The 24,766-nt window shown below is 42.4% G+C and overlaps 1 protein-coding gene across 1 annotated transcript in view; it reads right to left on the bottom strand.

Moving 5' to 3' along the window:
- The window catches only part of LCP1 (lymphocyte cytosolic protein 1), a 72,357-nt gene that overhangs the window by 47,318 nt on the left and 273 nt on the right, over window positions 1-24,766 (bottom strand). Inside the window, exon 2 of the mRNA XM_075128563.1 lies at window positions 24,334-24,424. The gene's annotated coding sequence lies outside the window, so the exon portion shown is untranslated. The remainder of the gene's footprint in view (window positions 1-24,333; window positions 24,425-24,766) is intronic.

Genomic DNA, 24,766 nt, shown 5'->3' with positions numbered 1-24,766 from the left:
AGCTTTCATTTTTTAAAAAGTACGTTTCAAACCCTCATGACTATGGGGGAAAAGCATGAAAATGTGATCTCAGCGGCTCAAGTGGCTAAATACTAAAAAAAAACCTATAAGAAAGTAAATAAGGACAATCTGGGGAATCAAAGACCAGTCAGCTTAACTTCTGTACCCAGAAAGATAATGGAGCAAATAATTAAGCAATCAATTTGCAAACATCTAGAAGATAATAAGGTGATAAGTAACAGTCAGCATGGATTTGTCAAGAACAAATCATGTCAAACTAACCTGATAGCTTTCTTTGACAGGGTAACAAGCCTTGTGGATAGGATGAAAGAAGTACACATGGTATATCTTGACTTTAGTGAAGCTTTTGATACTGTCTCGCATGACCTTCTCATAAACAACCTAGGGAAATGCAACCTGGATGGAGCTACTACAAGGTGGGTGTAGAACTAGTCCCAGAGAGTAATCAGTGGTTCACAGTCATGCCGATAGGGCATAATGAGTGGGGTCCCACAGGGATCAGTTCTGGGTCCAGTTCTGTTCAATATCTTCATCAATTATTTAGATAATGGCATACAGAGTACACATATAAAGTTTGTGGATGATTACAAGCTGGGAGGGATTGCTTTGGAAGATAGGATTATAATTTAAAATGATCTGGACAAACTGGAGAAATGATCTGAAATAAATAGTATGAAATTCAGTAAGGACAAATACCAAGTACTCCACTTAGGAAGGAACAATCAGTTGCACACATAGAAAATGGGAAATGACTGCCCAGGAAGGAGTACTGTGGAAAGAGATCTGGGGGTCATAGTGGATCACAAGCTAAATATGATTCAACAGTGTAACACTGTTGCAAAAAAAGCGAACATCATTCTGGGATGTATTAGCAGGAATGTTGTAAGCAAGACCTCAGAAGTAATTCTTCCGCTATTCTCCACTCTGATTAGGCTTGAACTGGAGTATTGTGTCCAGTTCTGGGCACCACATTTCAGGAAAGATGTGGACAAATTGGAGAAAGCTATAACAGTGCCATGCGCATGCCTGTTCTCTCTTTCAGGTGACATTTTAAACATGACGTGGGCAGCATTATTTCCTTCGAATGTAAACAAACTTGTTTGTGTGAGCAATTGGCTGAACAAGAAGTAGGACTGAGTAGACTTGTAGGCTCTAAAGTTTGACATTGTTTTATTTTTGAATGCAGTTATTTTTTGTACATAATTCTACATTTGTAAGTTCAACTTTCATGATAAAGAGATTGCACTTCAGCACTTGTATTAAGTGAATTGAAAAATACTATTTCTTTTATTTTTACAGTGCAAATGTTTATAATAAAAAATATAAAGGGAGCACTGCATACTTTGCATTCTATGTTGTAACTGAAATCAATATATTTGAACATGTGGAAAACATCCAAAAGTATTTACATAAACAGTATTCTATTATTGTTTAACAACATGATTAATTTTTTTAATTGTGCAATTAATCATGATTAATTTTTTTAATTGCTTGACAGCCCTAATAAAGAGAATTTAATTTGTTTTGCTTTTGGATTGCACTCAGAAAATTGCACACACATGCATGTGTAATTGTATTTGTACATATAAACACTTGCAAACTAAAATAATTGGTGTACTTTGTCACATTTTGGCTTTAAAATGTTAACATTCTAACTTGCCAATCTCTGTTCATTTTGCTCTTAGTTTATTCTCTTCATCTCCTTCACTCATCTTTTTTGAAAATTATATCCCTGTGTCTCTTCCTCTGTCTTTCAGTATCTCCCTTATTTCCACTTCTCCCTCTCTTTCATATAATGCATTCTCTCCCTCTTTCCACTGGTTCTTTTTATTTCACCTTACTTCTCTTTAATCTCTTTCACTTTCCACTTTCTCTCTCTAACTACCCTTTTCTGACTCTTCCCCTAATTCTCTTTCTGCCTGCCCTCACCCAGTCATGTGGTCTCTTCCAGCCCTGTTTTCCTTCCTACTTCTCTTTGCAGCACCCAGCCTTGCTCCCTGCTTATCTCTGAATCACCCTGCCAAGAATGCCCCAGCACTTGGCTTCTCCATTCTAGCCTATCGCTCATACAGCTCAGCTGTTCTGTAGCATTTTGCAGCCAGGAGACTGTAAAAATTATCAGTTCCCTGTGAGGAAAGGAACCAGGCCTGCCCCATAATGAACTTGCTACTCTTCCACAGCACATAAAAATATTTGCATAGAATTGGGGTAGTAAATGCCAAAAGTGAAGGACTGGATGAATACAGAAGTGTTATTCTCAACATTTCCATAGTTGTTTTGTAGGTCATAGGCTCCATTTTTTTGCAGCAAAAAAAGCAATGACAGTTGTCACAGAGCTGCCTGTGCACCTCATTGTTAGACTGAAAGCAGAGGCGGTGCTGCCTATTGGGAGCCCTATGCAGGATTGTTGGCCCCTTTCACACACAACACATACTAAGAAAGTGAATAGGGGGGCCTCTGGAACTGCTCTGGGCCCTAAGCAATTGTTTAGTCTGTTTATGTCTAACGCCGGCACTGACTGAAAGGGATGCTGTAGAAGGACAGAAAAATATAGAGGGATATGAGGTGGTGGATGAGGGATGGAGTTGGTAAAGAAATGAAGCTAATAACTTTACTGAAATATCCTGCAAGAATGAAATATAAGGACCATAGCAGGGAATGTCTGAATGGTTTGAGCTAGCAATCCCCATTCAATTCAGCCCTACCCTGAAAAATTACTGTAAAAATGCTGTCATCTTACCTGACAGATCACCCCCCTGTGTGTACTGAGTCATATCTGCTGACCTCAGTAACAAAAATTAATGTTTACTTCTGTTAGTCCCACAGAGCTAACACAGCTAAGAGTGGGAGCTGGATTCTATTCCTTTTTATGCATCACCAACAGGTAATCTAGCACGGAAGGCACCAGTTCGTACTGGTGCTGTTGACAGCATAATCTGAAGATAAGGGGGCTGCTCAGGGGTAAATGAAGACCTAATTTGGCCGGCAGAACCTTTATTATTGAACCCAACTTGACTTACTGAGATCAAACTAAGTTTGCAGGAATGGCAGTAGGATTTTCTTTTTACCTTGTTGGTTAAATGCCTTACTGAGGCCACGTTTGCACTGTAAACTTTGGCCGAAGCATGTTACATTGGCATAAAGCCACCACACTTAGTATATTGCTCATGCACGTGTATACTTGGCTCCTTGCCATCAGCGCTGAGAATACTCACCAGCAATGTTTGTGTCAATGCACAGTGAGGCGCACTGGGGTAGATATTCCAGTGAGCAACCCACCACCAACCAGAGCACTGTTTTGGGAAGTTTTGGCAACACATGGTGGGGCAGAAACAAGTCATAGAGGCATTATTAGGAGAAGGGGTCAAGTTCCCTGCATGTGACTTTCTCCAGCCCATAATGTGAGCCCTATCCCATAATTTTCACACCTTTTTTAAAAATCCCATGAACCCATACAACCCTCCTCACTGTCCACCATCTCTAACAGAAGCATGGAAATTACACAGCTCTGCGCTATTGTCATGAGTGTTGCAAGTGCAGGACACATGATCCTCTGATATTGGCACACCCACAAAAAGAACCACATCATGATTTCGTGGAAGACAGATTGCTGTGGGACATAGTGAACAAAAACCAATTCAAGGTTGTTGGTGGCATTCACAGGTTTGACAGTGGAATGCCACTTTTGGGCCGAGAAACAAGCACTCACTGGTGGGATTGCGCTTTAATGCACGTTTTGGATGATGAGCAGTGGCTGCAGAACTTTCAGATGCAAAAAGCCAGATTCCTGGATCTGTATGCTGAGTTTGCCCTAGAAGTCCATTGCATGGACACCAGAATGAGAGCTGCACTGAAAGTAGGTGGTGATCACAATGTAGAATCTTGCAACTGAATTGCTACCAGTGAGTGGGAAATAATTTTGGAGTTGAAAAATCCACAGTAGGGTCATTGTCATGCAAGTACACAGGGCCATTAATTGTCTCTTGCTATGCACAACAGAGACTCTTGGAAATGTGCAGGGCAGAGTGGATGGATTTGCAGCAACGGTATTCCCAAACTGCTATGGAATGATAGATAGCATGCATATCCCTACTTTTGCACCAGATCACCTTGCCACAAAGTACATCAACAGAAAAGGCTACTTTTCTATGGTTATGAAAGCATTGGTGGATCACCAAAGATGCTTCATTGACATCAACATTGGCTGGTCAGGGAAGGAGTATGATGCTCATATCTTTAAGAACACAGGGCTGTTCAGAATGCTGCAAGGAAGGACTTTCTTTCCCAACCAGCTGATTACCACTTGTGATGTTGAAATGCTAATAGTGATTCTGGGGTACCCAACCTATCCCTTGCTCATGAAACCTTACTCGAGCCACCTTGGCAGCACCATGGAAAGATTTAACTACTATCTTAGTAGGTGGAGAATGACATTTGAATGTGCTTTTGGTATATTAAAGGGACGCTGGTTGTTAGGATATAGATATTCAGGCCTGTCTGTAAAGGCCTATACTCTAAGAATTTAGGTGTATTCTTATCACTTGGATAGTTAGAGGTATAAAAGAAAGAATCAAAATCACTGTCTGCCAGGGTAAGGTCCTTCTCTTACTGTGACTGTTTGGCTAAGCAACAGAGCCTCAGACTGCACAGTAAGAGAAGGACCTTACCCTGGCAGACAGTGATTTTGATTCTTTCTTTTATACCTCTAACTAGCCAAGTGATAGAATACACCTAAATTCTTAGACTATAGGCCTTTACAGACAGGCCTGAATATCTATATACTAACAATGGTGTTGTTTACTCACAAGATTGGATCTCAGTGAGAAAAATATCCCAATGATTATAGCTGATTGCTATGTCCTGCATCATATCTGTGAGGCAAAGGGGGGGAAAGTTGTCACAAAGATGAAAGGCAGAGGTGGATCAATTGTCTGCTCAGTTTGATAAGCCAGATACAAGAGATATTAGAAGACCCCCAAAGTGGAGATATATGGCTCAGGGAGGTCTTGAAACAAGCCTTTAACAGTGAGCCACAGTAATGCATTGTGATATACTGTACTCGAGCTGGCCTTGATGTTTTGGGGCTTGTTAGAAATTTTGTAGTGCTTGGTATACATTTCTTACATCTCTTGGTATACATCTCTTATCTTACTGTCAATGCACCTATTAATTTTGTTGTGGTTGCTGTATAATTATTACATCATGTTTGCCACTGATCCTGTGAGTTGTGTCAAATTGTACAGTAACCAGAAACCGCTAGACACTCTGCAGCAAATGTTCTGATCTAATAAAGATGAAATATTTTCCAAATAATAGATTTTTTTCAGTAACAAAACCAATGTAAAGAAAAATCTGTGTAGTTTAAAAGCAAATACATTAAAAACTTATCAAATTAATGGAACAGAACTTAACAAGGGGAAAGAACATTCACATCCATTTTGTCTATGCATACAGCAGTGGCTCTGATACAGGTCAGTATATGCAAAGCTACAATTGTCCATAATGTCCCCCGGTGTGGAGTGGTAGGAGTAAGGTTGCAGCCTCAGATGCCATGTGGAATGTTGAGGATGAGTGTAGGGAGGTGCTATAATGGAGTTCTCCATGGACTGCAGTGGGAAGCAAGCCCATGATTGTTGAACCTGCACATTCACAAGAGTCCTCAGCATCCATGTTTGCTGCCCGAGAAGCCCCATTATGTCCTGGTGCATCTCCCTCTCCTTCTCCTGTCAACTCTTGCTTTCTCCATACAGTCTGCAATATTCACCCTCCAGGTCCTATGCTCATGATCTGATGCAGCACTGGCTTGCAGGATCTCATTGAATAGATCATCCTGAGACCTCTTCTTTCTCTTCCTTATGTGACTCAGGCATTCCATGAGTGTACAGAGTGAACCCCAAGGCCACGACAACAGTAGTTACAATAAAACACACAGAAGTACAGTTGTCAGGATAGTCACAACAGAAAGCAAAAATTAAGGTTCAGAACTGCCTTCCTTTTCTCCCTAAAGTTTTGAACAAGACATGCTTATTAGCACTTCAGGGTGCTTGTACACAGCGCCACTCACAGCGCCAAACATGGTGAGCATGGCCTGCTGGGGTGAGGGAAATGAGGATGGAATGGCTCAGCTGCATGAAACTATAAGGCAATGGCACTCAATACTGGCACCATTTTCAACAGGTGGTGGTGATTTTAGCTATCTCACTCCTGAGGGTAATAAAGGCACAGAGAGCACAGCAGCTGCTGGCGTCCTGAAGCTGCCCACGCCCGAATGCTGCTAGTCTTTACTGCAGTGGTGCCTGCCCAAGTCATCACTGACTGGTGTGGCAAAGTGTCGTACTGGGGAGGAAAAAACAAGGCTGCCGTCCCTAGAAACTTTCAGGAGAGGATTGCAGAGTACCTCCGTGAAAATTTCATCGAGATCTCTCCAGAGGATTCAAGGGACATCCCTGTGTACGTAAACAAACTGCTTCACATGCCCCCTTGCCTCACTGTACAGGGGAATGAACAGCAGATACCAAGTCTTCTTGTCTTTGTTGTACTCTACCTCTTCTAGTATGACTAAAGGAATGAAAAGTCGATAGCTGTGCCCTGCTGAGTGGAGGTACCATCAGTGCATCATTTTAATGAGAAGTACATTGACACACTTACCCCAGGTTCCTTCCCCGGCATCAGGTTCCCCTATGCTCAGCTGCCAGGACTGACTGCACTGCAGTGGAGTCTCAAACAGGTTTTGGCTCTCAGTATAGCTGGATCCCCCAGTTGCATGTCCCCCATCCACCTCCTCTTCCTCCTCCTCCTCCTGCCTGTTCACAGCAGGGGTCTGTGTCTTGGGTTCCTCAGAGGTGGTCTGGAGGGTGATGGTAGGGTATTTGCCAAGTATGGCATGCAGCTCATTGTAAAAGCAAGAGGTCTGAGGCTCCTCACCAGATTGACTGTGGGCCTTCCTGGCCTTCTGGTATTCCTGCCACAATTCCTTCGCTTTCATGCAGCACTGCTGCTGATCCCTGTCGTACCCCTTCTCCTGCATTCCCCGTGCAATCTTCTCCTATATGTCCACATTTGTATGGCTGGTCCGCAGCAGTGCCTGCACAGCTTATTCTGTCCATAGGTCCATATCTCCTGTCTTCTCCAGGCTGGAGCACATGTGGAGCATGTAGTTGGCATGGCTGGCTGGGCAGCTGCACACAACAATGGAAAGCTGCTAATCTGCTCACCAAGCTGGATAATCAGGAAAAGGCATTTCCAAAATTTGCAGGGTTTTAAGGGAAACGGGGGAAGGAGGGAGGGCTTCCAGTATCTGAGATCTCTGGACAGGGGAGTTCACAACTGTGATCAGAACAGTCAGTGTCGGGTATTGTGGGATAGCTGCTGGAGGATGTTATGGTTGACGTAGGTAACACAGTGTCTATACTCACACCACATCAACCTCAGTACATCGACCATGGCTCAACACCATTTAGGGAGGTGGTGTTACAGTGTGACCATAACAGGCATTTACATCATTGGGAGACAATTTTACATGTAGACACATGCACAACTGGGTCTATGCAAGGCGGCTTACATCGACCTAACTTTGTAATATAGACCAAGCCTGAGTGACTGGTTGACACTGTAGCATGGATGAGATCTAGGTTTCTGAGGTTCAACTGAAATAAAACTAAGGTTATGTTGGTAAGTTGTGGAAGCAAACAGAAAATCCACTGAGGATTATATGTGCATTTTGTATTGAGGGTGTTTGTTCACTGTTTGTTTCTAAAGTTCAAAATTTGGTGATCTAGCTAGATCTTCAGCTGCTGTTGGGTGACTAGGCAGTAGCAGTGCCCATGACTATTGGTTTTTCTTTTTGTTTTTTATTAGATATTGAGCACAGGGGAAGACAATGAGTAGGTTTGGACAAAGTTAGCTAATGGTGTATTTAAATACTTAAAATGTAGGCCTAGATAATTTCCTTATTGACTATTGTGACAAAGTTCCTGCTCTACGTTGGTGGGTCTTGCGCTTATTGGCGGATTTGCTTGCCTTGGAGCTTCACGGCAGCCCTCAGCTTAGCCGTTTTTCTGAACCCACAGTCCAGGTTGACTCCTCCTGTGTCTGACCAGGAGTTGGGAGGATTTGGGGGGAACCCGGGCCCGCCCTCTACTCCGGGTTCCAGCCCAGGGCCCTGTGGAATGCAGCTGTCTAGAGTGCCTCCTGGAACAGCTGTGCGACAGCCACAACTCCCTGGGCTACTTCCCCATGGCCTCCTCCCAACACCTTCTTTATCCTCACCACAGGACCTTCCTCCTGGTGTCTGATAATGCTTGTACACCTCACTCCTCCAACGGTCTGCGTTCTCACTCTCAGCTCCTAGTGCTTCTTGCTCCCAGCTCCTCACATGCACACCACAAACTGAAGTGAGCTCCTTTTTAAAACCCAGATGCCCTGATTAGCCTTCCTTAATTGATTCTAGCAGCTTCTTGATTGGCTGCAGGTGTTCTAATCAGCCTGTCTTAATGGTCTCCAGAAGGTTCCTGATTGTTCTGGAACCTTCCGTTACCTTACGCAGGGAAAAGGGACCTACTTAGCCTGGGGCTAATATATCTGCCTTCTATTATTCTCCTATAGCCATCTGGCCCGACCCTGTCACAGCTTGTTATCCCAAGGCGAGTCTCTGACATGCTTCAAACCAATTACACTGCTTCAGGTAGAATAAACAAAGATTTATTAACTATAAAAAAAATTACTCTCGTATAGTCATCTGGCCCGATCCTGTCACACTATATAAATAAGGAAGTAGCCCAACCTACACCTTAAGGCCAAAATATTCAAATGTGCCCTCTAATTTGGGGGTGCCTCCATTTCTGAGTGCTGATCCTGGGACACCCCGAGTCTTGTGTGCAGGGTGTTGAAGGCTGGACACTCAAAAATACAGTCATCCAGAATGCAAGACCACATGAAAATTTGGCTGCAGGTCTCAGATTTGCTCTCCACTAATGGGTAATATACAGAAGCTGCTTGGATGCACAGAAAATATGATCTAGAACAACCAGAACACATTCTCTTTCCTAGTGATCTTTCCAATACCATAAGCTGCTGCTTCACATTCTCTGCAGCTAGGGCCATTGCACACTGGGGAGAAATGAGACAAAGAGACCCCATGTGCTTTCAAATGGTAAAATGAGAATTATGGCTCTCAAACGCTTTCCCAAAAAACCCTAGCCCTATTCCTGAAAAAGAGCAATAAGCACTAAAACTAGAGTCTTATCTAAAAGACAGACAAGTCTGAATCAAGATTCTGTATTCATCACTATCCTGAGATAATACCAAAGAACATAGGGGGGCTTAAACAATTGACATATACAATATGGTAATATAAATCATAGTGGAATTTTGTTTTCTGCTGTTAAAATAAGTATGAGTTGAACACAATCATGGTATTGAGTCAAATCCTGCAGTCCTTACTTAGGCAAAACCTCCTTAGACTGCAGTCAGAGTTTTATCTATATGTGGACTGAAGGCCAAATCTTGCTTACTTTACCCATTCAGTTAGTCCATTTGAAGATAACTATTTGCATGAGTAAAATAATCAGGACTCGTACCTGAGTGAGGACTGAAGGATCTGTCCCACACAAATTAGAGATGGAAAATATTAGCTCATCAAGTCCAACACCAGCATGTGATGAATGAATTAGAGAAATCATTGAAACAAAATATGCTGGTAACATCAGTGTGATCTATGGAATCCAGTGAGTAAGCACAGTCTGCCCAGGCAGCTTTAACTTACATACTCAGATTTTCCAATGTTTAAGAAAACACTCTTGACAAGAAAATATTTAATATGCTTAATTGAGTTTCTTCCTTCCTCTTCTTTTTCCTCTCTGTTTCACACCCCGTTTGAGCATAACCCTTGTATAACCCCCTCTTGTGCAACTGTCATGGTTTCCGAGACCTGTACACAGTTCTACGAGGGAAATAGCAAACGACGATAATTTTTGAGCAACATAATTCAAGATAAACCAATCATAATAATTTGCATTTTTGGAGTCCTAGTTTCACATCCCGCTTTAAGTGAAACTCCGTGCTGTACGCACTGCCATCATTGGGGTAGTTTTGTTTAAACACAGCTGGTATGATAGAGTTCCCACAGTGTATGAGATGGCCACAGCATTTGGAAAGAAGTCGGGGGACAGGAAGTGGGGAGTTGGAGGAGAGAGAGTCACAGAGGCGGAGTGAGAAAGTACTACTACGCAACATTTTCTTTCAGCAATTGTTTACCGGAATGCCGATGCTGACCGCCCCTGCCGTGGTCACCTGGCCTGGAAATCAATGAGGATGTAGAAAAGACACCACTGGTTACAGAATGGTTTGCCCACCCACTCTAGTGTCTCAGTAATTCAGCAAGTTTCTAAAAACACAGTAAGCTGTTTGAAAAAACAGCACTGGGAGAAGAGAATCTATAAAAGAGAAACAGCAGAGGGGGAAGTTGGTAGGGGAGGGAGTGGTCTATTGCCACACACCCTAAAAACTTAACTATGGCCTTGTATTCAAGATCTCATAGTGAGTTGGTGGCAGAGCCGGTAGCAGGATACAGGAGTCTTTTCCTGGTTCTGTGCTCTTGTGTACAAGACCGCACTTCCAGACTGTGGCCTGAACCACACAGGGACTTAGGCAGTGGAATGCCTAACTTTTAGTCACCTAGAAAATCACAGTATCAACACTGATGATCCACAAAGTTAGGCACATCGGCTCCCTGCACAATGAATGGTGAGAGACAGGCACCCAAGAATGAGATCCACAAAAGCCAGCATACTAGCTAATGAGAGATGCCAAAGAACCAGGGGTATGCTAAGGCCACCCCATCTCATGGAGATGAGTGCTTATCTCCACTAATCATCTACAACCAGATTCATTCCTGGAATCAGGCGGTTTAGGTCAGTGTTTCTCAACTACCAGTTTATGGACCGGTCCTGGTCCCTGAGATCTCCCTGACACAGTTTTGGGAGGCAGCAAGCTGGTCCCTGTTATCACAAAGGTTGAGAAACACTGGCTTAGGTGATAAGTGGTTTCTGATGAGAAAGAATTAAGCACCTGCCTCATTCCACACACAACAGCTGGAGGAGGAGGAGCTGCTATTAATTTTAGAAGTTTAGCCCAGTGGTCAGAACACTCACTTGGGAGGTGGGAGATCCCCATTCAATTCCCTCTTCTCCCTGCAGGGGAGAGAGGATATGATCAGGGATCTCCTATAACTCTCACAAGAGTGCTCTGGCCGCTGAGCTATAGGCTATTCAGACTCCCACAGTCTCATCTCATGAAGCTATTCCACTTTTTCTAAATAATTAGAGTCATGGGAGCCAGGGGATTAGACTTGGCATCTCCACCAGGGTACAGAGTCACTCTCACGCTCTCTCTGTGGCCCAGCAACTCTAAGTCTTTATACACAGTGGAACAGCTTCAAGAGAGGAGACTGAGGAAGACCAACATCAGAATATCCCATATGTCAGTGGTTAGAGCACTCCTCTGAGAGGTGAAGGAAACCCCTGTTCAAATCCTTTCTCCTGCTAAGATAGAGTAGGAAATGGACCTACATTTCCGACATTCCAAGTGAGTGTCCTAACCACCAGGCTAAAGGTTATAAGGTGGGTGGCACCACCTACAGTGAAGTGTTGAACAGGACCTGATCTAGTAGGCGGCCTCTGAGCATGCCTACCAGATCAGGCCCTGCAGGCAAGGTAGACATGCAGATGCCTATCTTTCCACAGTTTGTGGATCACATTGGAGCTTATGTGGTAAAAGCATACAATGGGTAGAGGGAGGCAGCAGCCTGCTTATCAAGGGCTTAAGCACCTAGGGAACTTCTACCCTGAAAACTTAGGCACCAACAGAGTTAGGTGATAGCAGAGCAGGAATTTTGTGGATCACAACGGAGCCTAAAATTTTGACCTGAAGTCTGGGGTTTAGACATCCAAGTATCTTCGTGGATCTGGGCCTGGATCCCTAAATGTTTTTATGCTTGTTCAGTTATGATAAACATCAGGAATTATGAGTGAACTTTTGAATGCACATCTTTGACTAGTTATTTTTTTTATATAACTCTGCATAGTAATTGTATAAAATGAAGGATTCAGACTTGCACTCTGGTTTTACTGAAGTTATAGAATCATAGAAGATTAGGGTTGGAAGAGACCTCAGGAGGTCATCTAGTCCAACCCCCTGGTCAAAGCAGCACCAACCCCAACTAAATCATCCCAGACAGGGATTTGCCAAGTTGGGCCTCTAAGCCCATTTTCCCTGCCAGCTTGGGACTCCAGAACTCTGCCTTGTTGAGCCAGACACGCTAGCCTGCTGCAGGTCTGGTCCATGCCCACAAAGCTGCACACTTAACTGAAAACAGCTTAGCAGGCAACCTGCCTCTAGCACTCAGACACCCAGCTCCCAATGGGATCCAAATCCCAAATAAATCTGTTTTACTCTGTATAAAGCTTATACAGTTCCAGCAGACATCTTAGGTGGAAAGTAGGAGTGTTCTCATGACTGACCCCTTTTATAGCTTTGGCACAAGGCGGGAATCTTTTGTCTCTCTGGGTCCCCACCCCTCCTTTTAAATGGAAAAGTACCAGATTTAAGATGGATCCAATATCATGTGACATGGTCACGTCTTGTGAGACTTCTTTCTTCATTACCCACAGGCTGGCCCACGTGTGCACAGTCAGGCTTGCAGGTAAGTAAACCATCTACAACCAGTTGTCCTAGTCAATGGGAGCCATCAAGATTCTAAACCACCATTAAAGACTCACACTTTGCATAGTTACAATAGAACCTCAGAGTTATACTTCATATTTCTAGCTTCAGATACAAGGATGATACATGCATACAAATAGGATGAACACACTCAGTAGATTATAAGCCTCGTGATGATACCTTACAAGAGACCTTTTGCATAAAGCATATTCCAGTTACGTTATATTCACATTCATAAGCATATTTTCATAAAATATATGGAGTGCAACATCACAGGGTCTTAAAAACCTCTAAGGATGGAGATTCCATTACCTCCCTAAATAACCCATTCCAGTGCTTCACCACCCTCCTAGTGAAACAGTTTTTCCTAATATCCCACCTAGACCTCCCCCACTGCAACTTGAGACCATTGCTCCTTGTTCTGTCATCTACCACCACTGACAACAGCCTAGCTCCATCCTCTTTGGAACCCCCTTTCAGGTAGTTGAAGGCCGCTATCAAATCCCACCTCACTCTTCTCTTCTGCAGACTAAATAAGCCCAGTTCCCTCATAAGTCATGTGCACCAGCCCCCTAATCATTTTTGTTGCCCTCCACTGGACTCTCCAATTTGTCCACATCCTTTCTGTAGTGGGGGCCAAAAACTGGATGCAATACTCCAGATGTGGCCTCACCAGTGCCAAATAGAGGGGAATATTCACTTCCCTAGATCTGCTGGTAATGCTCCTACTAATGCAGCCCAATATACCGTTAGCCTTCTTAGCAACAAGGGAAAACTGTTGACTCATATCCACCTTCTTGTCCACTGTAATCCCCAGGTCCTTTTCCGCAGAACTTCCACTTAGCCAGTCTGTCCCCAGCCTGTAGTAGTGCCTGGGATTCTTCCGTCCTAAATGCAGGACTCTGCACTTGTCCTTGTTGAACCTCAGATTTCTTTTGGCCCAATCCTCCAATTTGTCTAGGTCACTCTGGACCCTATCCCTACCCTCCAGCGTATCTCTCTCTCCCCCAAGCTTAGTGCCATTTGCGAACTTGCTGAGGGTGCAATCCATCCCATCATCCAGATCATTAATAAAGATGTTGAACAAAACCGGCCCTAGGACTGAACACTGAGGCACTCCGCTTCATACCAGCTGCCAACTAGACATGGAGCTGTTGATCACTACCCATTGACCCCCAACGATCTAGCCAACTTTCTATCCACCTTATAGTCCATTCATCCAATCCATACTTTTTTAACTTGCTGGCAAGAATACTGTGGGAGACCACATCAAAAGCTTTGTTAAAGTCAAGATATATCGCGTCCACCACTTTCCCCATATCCACAGAGCCAGTTATTCATAGAAGACAATCAGGTTGGTCAGGCATGACTTGCCCTTGGTGAATCCATGTTGAGTGTTCCTGATCACCTTCCTTTCCTCCAAAATGAATTCCTTCAGAAGCTGCTTCATGATTTTTCCAGGGTCTGAGGTGAGGCTGACCCATCCGCAGTTCCCCGGATTCTCCTTCCCTTTGTTAAAGATGGGCATTATATTTGCCTTTTTCCAATCATCTGGGACCTCCCACAATCACCACGAGTTTTCCAATATAATGATCAATGGCTCTGTAACCACATCACCCAACTCCCTCAGCACCCTCAAATATAAGTCCATGACCAAACTCCCCATTGGCTTCAATGATGACCAGTATTTGCCCCTGGTAGCCAAACTTTCAAAAGTGACCATTGATTCTGGGTACCTCCTCTTTTGAGCAAGAGACACCTGACTTTCAGAATTCACAGCTCTCATTGCCATCAGCTGGAATTGTGGATAAACAACATTCCTGAAAAACAGTTCATAAGTGTCTGAGGACTGCCAAATGTCCAACATCTCAAGTGACGTGCATACATAGGAAATCATTACTACCATGCAGAATCATTGGATAATCAAATTATAGCAGTCAGGCAAAGCTCTCACATCCCCTGCCCAAGAAACTCTGTACTAGTCCTGGTCCCTTTCTCCCCTCAGCTGAGAGTTATCCCTGAACAGCTATAGGAAAGGGAAAAAATTGACTGGGATCCCATTGTTGGGCTTCAGCGGTCTCCCAGGAACCAAACACTTTTCCCCTCAGTGTGGCAGCAAAGTCCTAGCATGCCGTTCGGGGGCACTGTGCTGTCAGAGGTGCCATCTTTCAATCACAACTGGGAGATTCTTTCTTGTACCTCATACATAAAATTGATGTCATTATAGTTACACCTTGGTGTCCTGGCGAAATTGTAGTTTTGGAAATTCTGCCTACCTCTGAAGTTTTCGCTGGATACTGTATTTTTCACTTCCTCTCCTGGTGAACAGTGGTCATCTGTCATGTCGGAGGTGGCTGCACTTCAGTAATGAATAAGTGATCCAAGTGTAGTCTATCATTCAGTTACTCTGCTTAAAGCACGTGCACACTTTGGAAATTCAGTTAATTACTTATTATAGGCAGAGCAAATAGACCTCCAGTGGTTAAGGTTAACCTACACTTCCCATTATAAGATCTTGTTTTCTGTAACTTCTAACTTTACCAAAATACAGCCGGCCATTCAAGCTGAAATTTTCCATGCTGAGTGTCTTCTCACGGTAAATCTTTCTGCAAAGTTTTAGCCAAAACAGTTTACCTGTTTCTGAAAACTAGGTTAGAGAAAACAAAAATATTGTTTCCCCCATGTTAAATTTTTTACCATCCATTTCATGGATAAGCTTTAGTGCTTCTGTGCTTCAGAGAAGAGACCTGAAATCTGGCATGGGGCATGCTTTGTATCAGGGATGTGCCTTCTGCCATCCCTGTAAAAATTTACCCAAATTTTGCCAAGTTATAAGCCTTTGAAAAATCTCATTTCACACATGCTCAGTAAACACTTGTCAGAGTTTGGCCACTAAGTTCTCTGAAAATTCTCTCTGCACCCAAGCGTGCACTATTCTGGGGTTGCAGGGCTGAGCAAGACTTTCCCTGCATTTGTTCCTTCCAGCCCCCTGGGGCTACTGTGGTGCTGGGCACCAGAAATGAGAGAGGGAGACTCTCTCTCCTGTGTGCTCAATGCTCACTTAAGATCATGTTGGGTGGCTAGAGGACTCAAAGAACTAGCAGTTATTTTCCCATTAGTAATATCGTTGCCTTGCCCACACCGTGATGGGTACATTAGAAATGTAGCATAAATAACAGGCTATAAACCCTCTTGATCAACAGTTCAAATCCAGCCCAGGCTGGTAGCGACTGTAAATAATTGCCATCTAATAGATGTTCTGTGGCCATGAATTGGTGGTCTCACTTCATTCCCGGTAGACAGGTATCCACAATACAAAAAGAAACTTCTACTAAGGGCCAAATTTCTAGCCGATCTCCTTATCTACAGTTTCAAAATTTACAAATATCTTAGATACTTATATGGCCCCCATTAGTGTAGCATCTGAGTGCCTCAAAATCTTTGATGTACTTATCCTCACACTACCTCCAGGAGGGAGGGTCATACTATTATCCCCCTTTGACAGATTGAGAACTGCGGCACTTACAGAATAAGTTACTTGTCCATGATATCTATAGCAGAGTAGGAATTGACTCCAAGTTTCAGATGGCCTAAACTAGCGCTCTAACCACTGGACCAGCTTCCTCTCCTGGGGAATCTGTTTGTCTGCACATAACCTTCTATCTGTGTACTGCTTAATAGGAAATTGCAAAAGCAGATGTTGCAGGTTACACATGCCAGTCAGTATTGTGCATGAAGATGCAGGTGTTTATGGTCACAGCTTTTCCTGTGAGGCTAATTGAAATTTGGCCCTAATAGGCAGCCTTGGTAGAGAAATCAGATTTGAAATGGCTTGAAAAGTGAATTGCCCTCACACACCTAGCCTTGGTCCCCGAAGAACTGAGTTGAGGCACGTCAGTAGCCGATGGCTTAGGCCTGCACTGGAACTTTATAGGCTCTGTGAATTCAGCCTCAGACTTTTTTTTTTTTTTTTAAAGAAATACCTGAAAAGACAAAAAAGAGATTTTACTTTTAATTCTGTGTGTTAAAAAAAAAAAAAAAAAAAAAAAGATAAACGGGTTCTTCTGCCATTACATATGAGGTCTATATAATCTTTTCTGTACTGTTCTTACTGGAGGACCAGGGTGGACATGATGAATCTCTAACAAGAACATATTTTCTTGCAGACTGACTAAAACTGCTTTCCCCTTCAGTTACTTCAGTATCACTTCTTTGCTGCTTATAATGTCATAGTCTATCCATGAAGTCATTGAGGATAAAAAGGATAGACAAGAGCTGAATTTCTGATGTAATATAAAGAAGAAATTAAAAACTTTCAAGCCTTTATCAATCATAAAGGAGCAAAAAGTACAAACCTACTCTTCTTCCCCACCATCGGGAGCAAAAGCATATTTAGATCTGACAGAAGCCTGCAGTGGATTTTAAGAGTCTGTTCTGATACACATACACAGTTCTACTTATGCAGTTTAAGTAATGGCAGAGTAATCATGTTTGTGAGAACAGGAAAAGATAAAATAACTAACAAGCTAGATAAGACTGGTTTGAACTAACACTAAACCTGTACTGATGGGGGAGGAAAGTTAACATGGAAATGAGAAACTAATACAAAATGTATAAGAAAAGAGAACAAAAAGTTATAAATAAGTTTGTGTATCAAATGGAGGTTGAAGCTGTACTGTCCGATGCTGGAGGCAACTATGATGAGATTGTCCTGATATGCTTCCCACTTGTAAGAAACTGATCATTATTCTGAGCATTTTGCTGTAATAAATATTTGTTAGACTCCTCTGCTGAGTAAATGAACCTCAATCCAACACACACACACACACTCACTCTGCAGACCTTTTTTATTTGCTGATAAAGTCCCATTCTCACCTATGGCACAATATAAAAACACTGCCAATCCAGAACCTTTCACAAGCACTAAATTCCCCAGTTTCAGACATACTGTATTTAAAAATAAGAATCATTTGAGAAACTGTATGTCTGGCATCAGGACTGCTTCAGAGAATACAACCCAACCTGAGCCAAAGGAGGCCCACAGATTCTGAGGCCTCACCTCACCAAGGACAGATTGCAATGCTAGGGTGATGTTTACTCCTATGCTCCAGTTCCATGTAATGAGGGGCATAAGCTGCTTTGTGCTGACTGAGAGCGCAGTGGTCCTAACAACTTGAATCCCTTGAATACAAACATCCCTCAATGTATCTCTGCCTGGCTTGGGCACATAGCAGGTTCTCTCCTCGCCTGCTTAACAGGAAATCTTCTCCCACTCATATCAGTTTCAAACACATCCACAGTTGTCACTGCACTTCAGTGAGACTTAACCTCACCAGTTAGCATGGCAAAGGAGTTTGGGCTAGTTGAGTAGGGTAGAAGATTTCTCACTGATGTTTGGACCTTTTAGTTGCACGGGCCAATTAAGCGGTATTGCAGGGAGCTCCATAGCTGCTTGAACTTCTCCTTTCTGGAACATTTTTTGGTTCTAGGAATTATTCTCCTTTTTCCTAAAGTGATACATCTTAGGTGACACCACACTTCTGCCCAATAATCAAAGTCCAAGTTAGTGGAAGAGAAGTTTGGCTGAGAAAAGACAATCAGGCCATTTTAAAATAAACAGATTTTGGGGGAAGTTAACCTAGTTTTAAAAATACTTAAAATTAGTTCATTTTAATGTATAGGTTAAAAAAGGCTTTATTATATCTTCTCTCATCCCCATTAGCGCTTCTAATTGCTTGTGTGCCCAGAACTACAGTTCTGATTGACTTGTATACATACATGATTTCACTGTAACCTGCAAAATGTAATACAATCCAATAATGCTCTTCTTGGACAGGTTTAACCCTAAACAACAATGAATGGAGTTCAGAGAATCCCAGGAACTAGATCCCAAGATCTTCAACAGTGACTACTGAGGATGGATGCCTAAGGGTATGTCTACTCTGCTACTAAAAATCTGCGGCTGACCTCTGCTAGCTGACTTGGACTTGGACTAAGGGGCTGTTTAATTGCAGTATAGACATTCAGGCTCAGGATGAAGCCTTGGCTCTGGGACCTTGCAAGGTGGGAGGGTCCTAGAGCTTAGTCTATACCACAATTAAACAGCCTCTTAACCCAAAGCCCCTTGAGCCTGAGTCCACTAGTGTGGTCCAGCCAAGGGTTTTTAATCGCAATGTAGACATACCTTTAACAGAGCCTTGTCTTAAGAGGGGACAGTGCTCAGCACTTCATGGAAATTGGGTACCCAAAACCAAGGTACCCAACATTGCTAATGACTTTTCAAAATTTTGGCTCGAGTATATAATCAAAACAGTTTGAGGGCAAAGGTCAGCCAGGAGACCTGCTGGTATTCAGCCAACAAATGTATGAAATGGGAGTGGGAAAGGGAAAATACCTTGTCAAGTCTAAACTACTAACATCAAATTAAATTTTCAATATTTTATTATAGACATTTCATGATAAAAATCTCACAGATGTTCTGTTTAAAAAAAAAAGACATCAGTGATCAAAGACTGTGTATGAACAGCAGAGAATTACAAATGCTTAGAACTTAAAAACTTTGTTGAAACACACTCAGAAGATTTAAAGATTCCAAATACAGCAATAGAGCTGAGGTTGTATAGTCAGACAATACGTGGCGTTTAAATGATTTATCTTCTCCTACTTTCAAAGAAGCACTGGTCTACAAGATGCACTGAGATATCGTGCTTCAGTTCTCCCCAGGAGCATTACAAAAAGAACTTGCTGGCATCCTATTGTAGCTAATCTTCTGGAGACTTATATTCACATACATTAAAGGATGTTCTCATGTATTATTTCACAATCTTAAAATGTAGAATCTGTTTCTTAAGTATATCATTTTAGACAGTGATTTCATCTGAGACTTCTGCTTAAGAACTGCTAGCATATTGTGTTTGTTTGTATGTTTGTTTTTTGCATAGAATGAACATCACAAGCTTTATAAATTGCTTTGTTGACATTAAAAAATAAGTAGCAACAACTGTCTGTATTATACTTGGAGTGCACTCTTCCCTCTATTTCCAAAGTGATGGCTCTCAATTCATACTGTACCCAGAAATAGATTCATTTTACCAAAATAGACAGGGGTACTAAATTGTTTCTGAGTCTCTCCTGTCAATAAAAGTAAGGGACAGGCAACTCAACCCAAGCAAAGCAATAAGCACTTTTAAAATTTTCATGTAACATTTCAAGATTAGAAAACATAACAATGTGGGGATAGGAAAAAGTGAAGAAACTTCCCTTTCCTAAAAATGGTGATTGTTTATGGGAACAAAAAGGTTTTAAAAGGACCTGATTCACAGCTTCATTATTGCAGTTTTATATCAGAGTAACTTCAGGGAAATCCACGGCGTTTCACTGGTATAAAACTAGAATGTAATAGCAATGACTATGAGTAGTCCCACTAAATGTATGCAGTGTTGTGGTAGCTGTGTCAGTCCCGAGATATTAAAGAGACAAGGTGGGTGAGGTAATATCTTTTATTGGACCAACTTCTGTTGGTGAAAGAGACAAGCTTTCAAGCCTCACAGAGCTCAAAGTACTTTTCGCAGACCTGAGAAGAGCTCTATGTGACTCAAAAGCTCTTCTCTCTCACCAACAGAAGTTGGGCCAATAAAAGATATTACCTCACCCACCTTATCTCTCTAGTCTCATTAAAGTCAATTAAGTGCTTGCAGGATCAGGGCCTTAGAGGACAAAATGAAACAGGATAATCTTATTATGGCATTTGCCTTTACAGTAAGAAATGACAGAAAAATACAGAAACATCTACTTAACTATTTTTTAAAACAGTAATTGTCAAGGACAAGTATCAGAGGGTTAGCCATGTTAGTCTGTATCCACAAAGACAATGAGGAGTCCGGTGGCACCTTAAAGACTAACAGTTTTATTTGGGCATAAGCTTTTGTGGGTAAAAAACCCATTCTTCAGAGACATGCCATGAAAACTTATGCCCAAATAAAACTGTTAGTCTTTAAGGTGCCACCGGACTCCTCATTGTTTTTGTCAAGGACATACCTTCAAAGCGTACTCTGGCAATAATATATCACAACAGGAAAGAAAGATTAAATACTGTATTAAAGCTTCAGTCACTAAAAGGAACAAAAGCAAAGCAATGTAAAGCTAGGGATAAAATTAATCATATTTAGGGAAAGTTGTTACATATCATTAAAAATAAAGCAATTTTTTAAAAAATGTATAAGAAGGATCACAACAGGTAATCATTAAAAACAGAAGTTGTTATATTCCAAAAGAGCAATCAAATGTATTAACAACTTGTACTCCACCCACTAATATTATTGTGGAAGAAATTCATGTTCTTCAAACATTAAGAATCAAACCCAAATCCCAGTGCCCAGCATGAGAAACTGAACAAGACGATAAACAGGAGGGGAATCCTCGAGTACAGCGTGCAGAGCTACTCTGTGACCCCTCGATGACAGCCCAGCCACTTCCACTGCCTCTTGGAGCGTGCACCGGCTGTAGTGCCCCCAGCTTTTCCATTTTCCACAGCAGAATTGCACCAGTTTCATTGCTTAGGGGACTTCTGTGGCTAGAGAGGAGGGAGCTGGATTTGCCCCTACAAGCACAATATTGAAGAAGCAGCAGCAGATTTCTTCCTTGTGCTGAATATCGAAGAATTTAGGGAATTAAAATCCCCAAGCAGGCTCATGATGATGTCATGAATTTGTGGATTTTAACAAATGTGTTTACAGTATTGTATCCGTGTGTCACAATTACAGTACAGTCTACTAACTTCAAACTCAGCAAGTTTGGGTTTTTTAAGAGAGCTCTTATCCCTGCTTTATATGCTGAAATGCAAAACATAAGCCCTGATCCTACAAACACTTAGGCAGAAGCTTAACTTTACTCACAAACACTAAGGGTGAAATCCTTGCCCTTTGGAAGCTAATGGGAATTTTACCAGTGATGTCAATGGGGCCAAAATTTCATCCTAAATGGTAGGTCTACACTGGATCTGGAGGAGTAATTTCCAGCTCATGTAGACATACCCACGCTAGATCTGATTCAGCTAGCATGCTACACAGAGAAGCGTGGCCAAGGCAGCATGAGTGGCAGAAGGGGCTAGCTACCTGAGTATGTACTTATGGTCTTGGATGGCATCAGAGGGAACCCATCCAACCACTTGCAGCTATTCTATTTTTAGTGTGCGGTCTCAATCAGACCTAGTTAGTGCGGGTATGTCTACTCAGGCTGGAAATCCAGCTCCAGGGTAGACATACCCGTAAGGTTTGCAAAATCAGGGCCTTAAAATTTGGAGCCCAACCCTGCATTCCATACGCAAGTAATGAAGGATCAGGCCTACTATTTGGTTTTGACTTCCTAAAGAGTTGGAAGGCTAATACTGTTTAATATTTAAATACAATAATCTACCTTTCCTACAACTATATAATGCTCAATGCTTCAAACACTTCTTCTCATGTGCAGTCCTTACTCAGACTGTTGGTTTTATTGAGCTCAATGGCATTGCTTACATGAGGAAGAAGTATTAATTTCAGTATGGGTTTGTATGATTTCACTATACACGAGTCACAAAATTGCCCATTCAGAGTCAAAGACAAGGAACCCAACCAAATACGTCACTGTGGACAATGTGAAAATGTGAATTAGTTTCAGCACTACAGTTTTCTTGAGATCTGTTTAAACAAGAGGATTTCTTTAAAAGTCTTAATCAGGATGCGGGTCCTGTTATGCTACATGCTGTACAAATTTAGTAGCGGATGTGGTGCCTGCCCAAAAGAATTTACAGACTAATCTAGAGTTCATCATTTCACATTACATTACTGTGAGAACACATCTTAGACATAACATTCAGAAGTATATGAGTTGTAGACCAAATATCACGTTGTTATTGATTAAGGAGTGATATTTATATGGAAAAATCTGAACATACTGATGTAATTTAGCAAATTACCCCCCTTCAATTTTCTATTATTTACCTTACATTCAATATCCTTTTTTTTTTATACAAAAGCAAACCAAAATCTCCCCTCCTCCCATTCCCGATCTGTAATCTTCCATGTAGCTGAATTTGTACGTTAAAAAAAGCACAAGACAGAACAATTGCTTTGATGACAGTACAGTTGAAAAACATTAACCTTGCAGATAAAGGACAAACAACATATTAAAATCAGCAACATGCAAAACACTTTCTTTATTTCCATACTAAGTTAGAGCAGGGGTGGGCAAACTATGGCCCATGGGCCGGATCCGGCCCATCAGGGCTTTGGATCTGGCCTGGGGGATTGCCACCCCTGTGGCGCCGTGGGCCCTGCGCCACTCCCAGAAGCAGCCAGCACCATGTCCCTGCAGCCCCTGGGGGAGGGAGGGGCAGCACACAGAGCCCTCTGCCCCTCCTCCCCCAGGGGCTGCAGGGACATGGTGCCAGCCACTTTCGGGAGTGGTGCAGATCCAGGGCAGGCAGGGAGCCTGCCTTAGCCCCGCTGAGTGCCATTACCACCCTGGAGCCGCTCAAGCTAAGTACTCCTGCACCCCAACCCCCTGCCCTGAGCCTCCTGCCACACCGCCCCTACACCTCAACCCCCCGCCATGAGCCACCTCCCACACTCCGCATCCCCGCCCTGAGCCACCTCCCACACTCCGCACCGCCTCCTGCGCCCCAAACCCCTGCCCCGAGGCCCCTCATACACACCGCACTCCTCCTCCGCCCCAACCCATTGCCCTGAGCCCCTTTCTGCACACCACACCCCCTCCCAAACCCCACACTCTCTCCCACACCCCAACCACCTGCCCCAGCCCTACATTCATGGCTCTGTATGCAATTTCCTCACCTAGATGAGGCCCTCGGGCCAAAAAGTTTGCCCACCCCCGAGTTTGAGAAAATGACCTTCAGGGTTTATGAAAACAATTACAAATATAAAGAGGTTTGCTCTAATGTGCCCCTTTAAAAAACTACGATTAGTTGAATCACTGAAACAAAAAACAAGAGCCATCACTATTCACACAACAAAGATACTATCTTCCTGCTACTCCTAAACATGTCACTGAACTTAATGTTTTCACCTAACAGAGATATGAAAAGCAACTCCATCTCTGCTTTCTCTCTCACTCCTTCCCCTTTATAAATAGTCTGGAATGGACCCAGTGTAGTCTTTTCTCAGGCAACATTTCTAGTGCAATCAATCAATAGGAGTTTTGCTTGAATCAGGACTGCAGTATTGGTGACCCTGCTGAAATCTAATGTTATCTGAAGGGAGCTTGAGTCAATTTGGAAATAAAATCCACTAAGAAACCTGCACTGTTATTAAATACAATTGGTAACGCTATGTCCAGTAGATAATGAGTCAAGGTTAAACGAATACAACTAAGCTAAATTTGAAGTTTCTTTGATTTTTTTTTTAAATCACTGCTAAGGTGAATTCCCTTTTACTCTACACCTTTCCAGACTACACACAGACAAAAACTATTTTGTCAATTGTCTTAAGGCTGATAACTTAACACACAACAAGAAACATGGGGAAAACCAGACACAACATCCAGAGCAACAAACATAAGATGAATGTGACAGGAGATAATGGTTTCAAAACTCACTGTTTGCTTTGTTTTCTTTTTAACTGGTACTGCTGCCGTTCAGCCAGTGGTTTTCGTTCCTAGGCACACAAACAGGCATTGGAATCCTGCGCTGAAAGGAAAGGATGAGAAAAAGGGTAAGTACTCCTGAGTCATTAACTAGCAAGCAGCACGCTCAATAAGTCCCCTCATCAACAAAGAACAATATTAAACAGCAATAAAGATTATTAAAAAATCATCAGTCAGTACAGAAAAATCTAATACAAGTAACATGCCAGTAATAAATCACAATAATAAATAGCAATGAGAAACATACGTCATAAGGACTATGGTAACACCACAGCTGATAAATAACTGCAGATGGTAATGAAGGAAGTAAAACAAAAAGGTAACAGCAATAATAAGCTCATCAATAATTACTTATCACTAATAATGATAAAGCTAACCCTATAGC

Source organism: Caretta caretta, chromosome 1 (genome assembly GCF_965140235.1).
Source record: "Caretta caretta isolate rCarCar2 chromosome 1, rCarCar1.hap1, whole genome shotgun sequence".
Lineage (NCBI taxonomy): Eukaryota > Metazoa > Chordata > Testudines > Cheloniidae > Caretta > Caretta caretta.
Note: the sequence above shows the minus strand (reverse complement) of the source record. Positions and strands in the feature narration are given on the sequence as shown.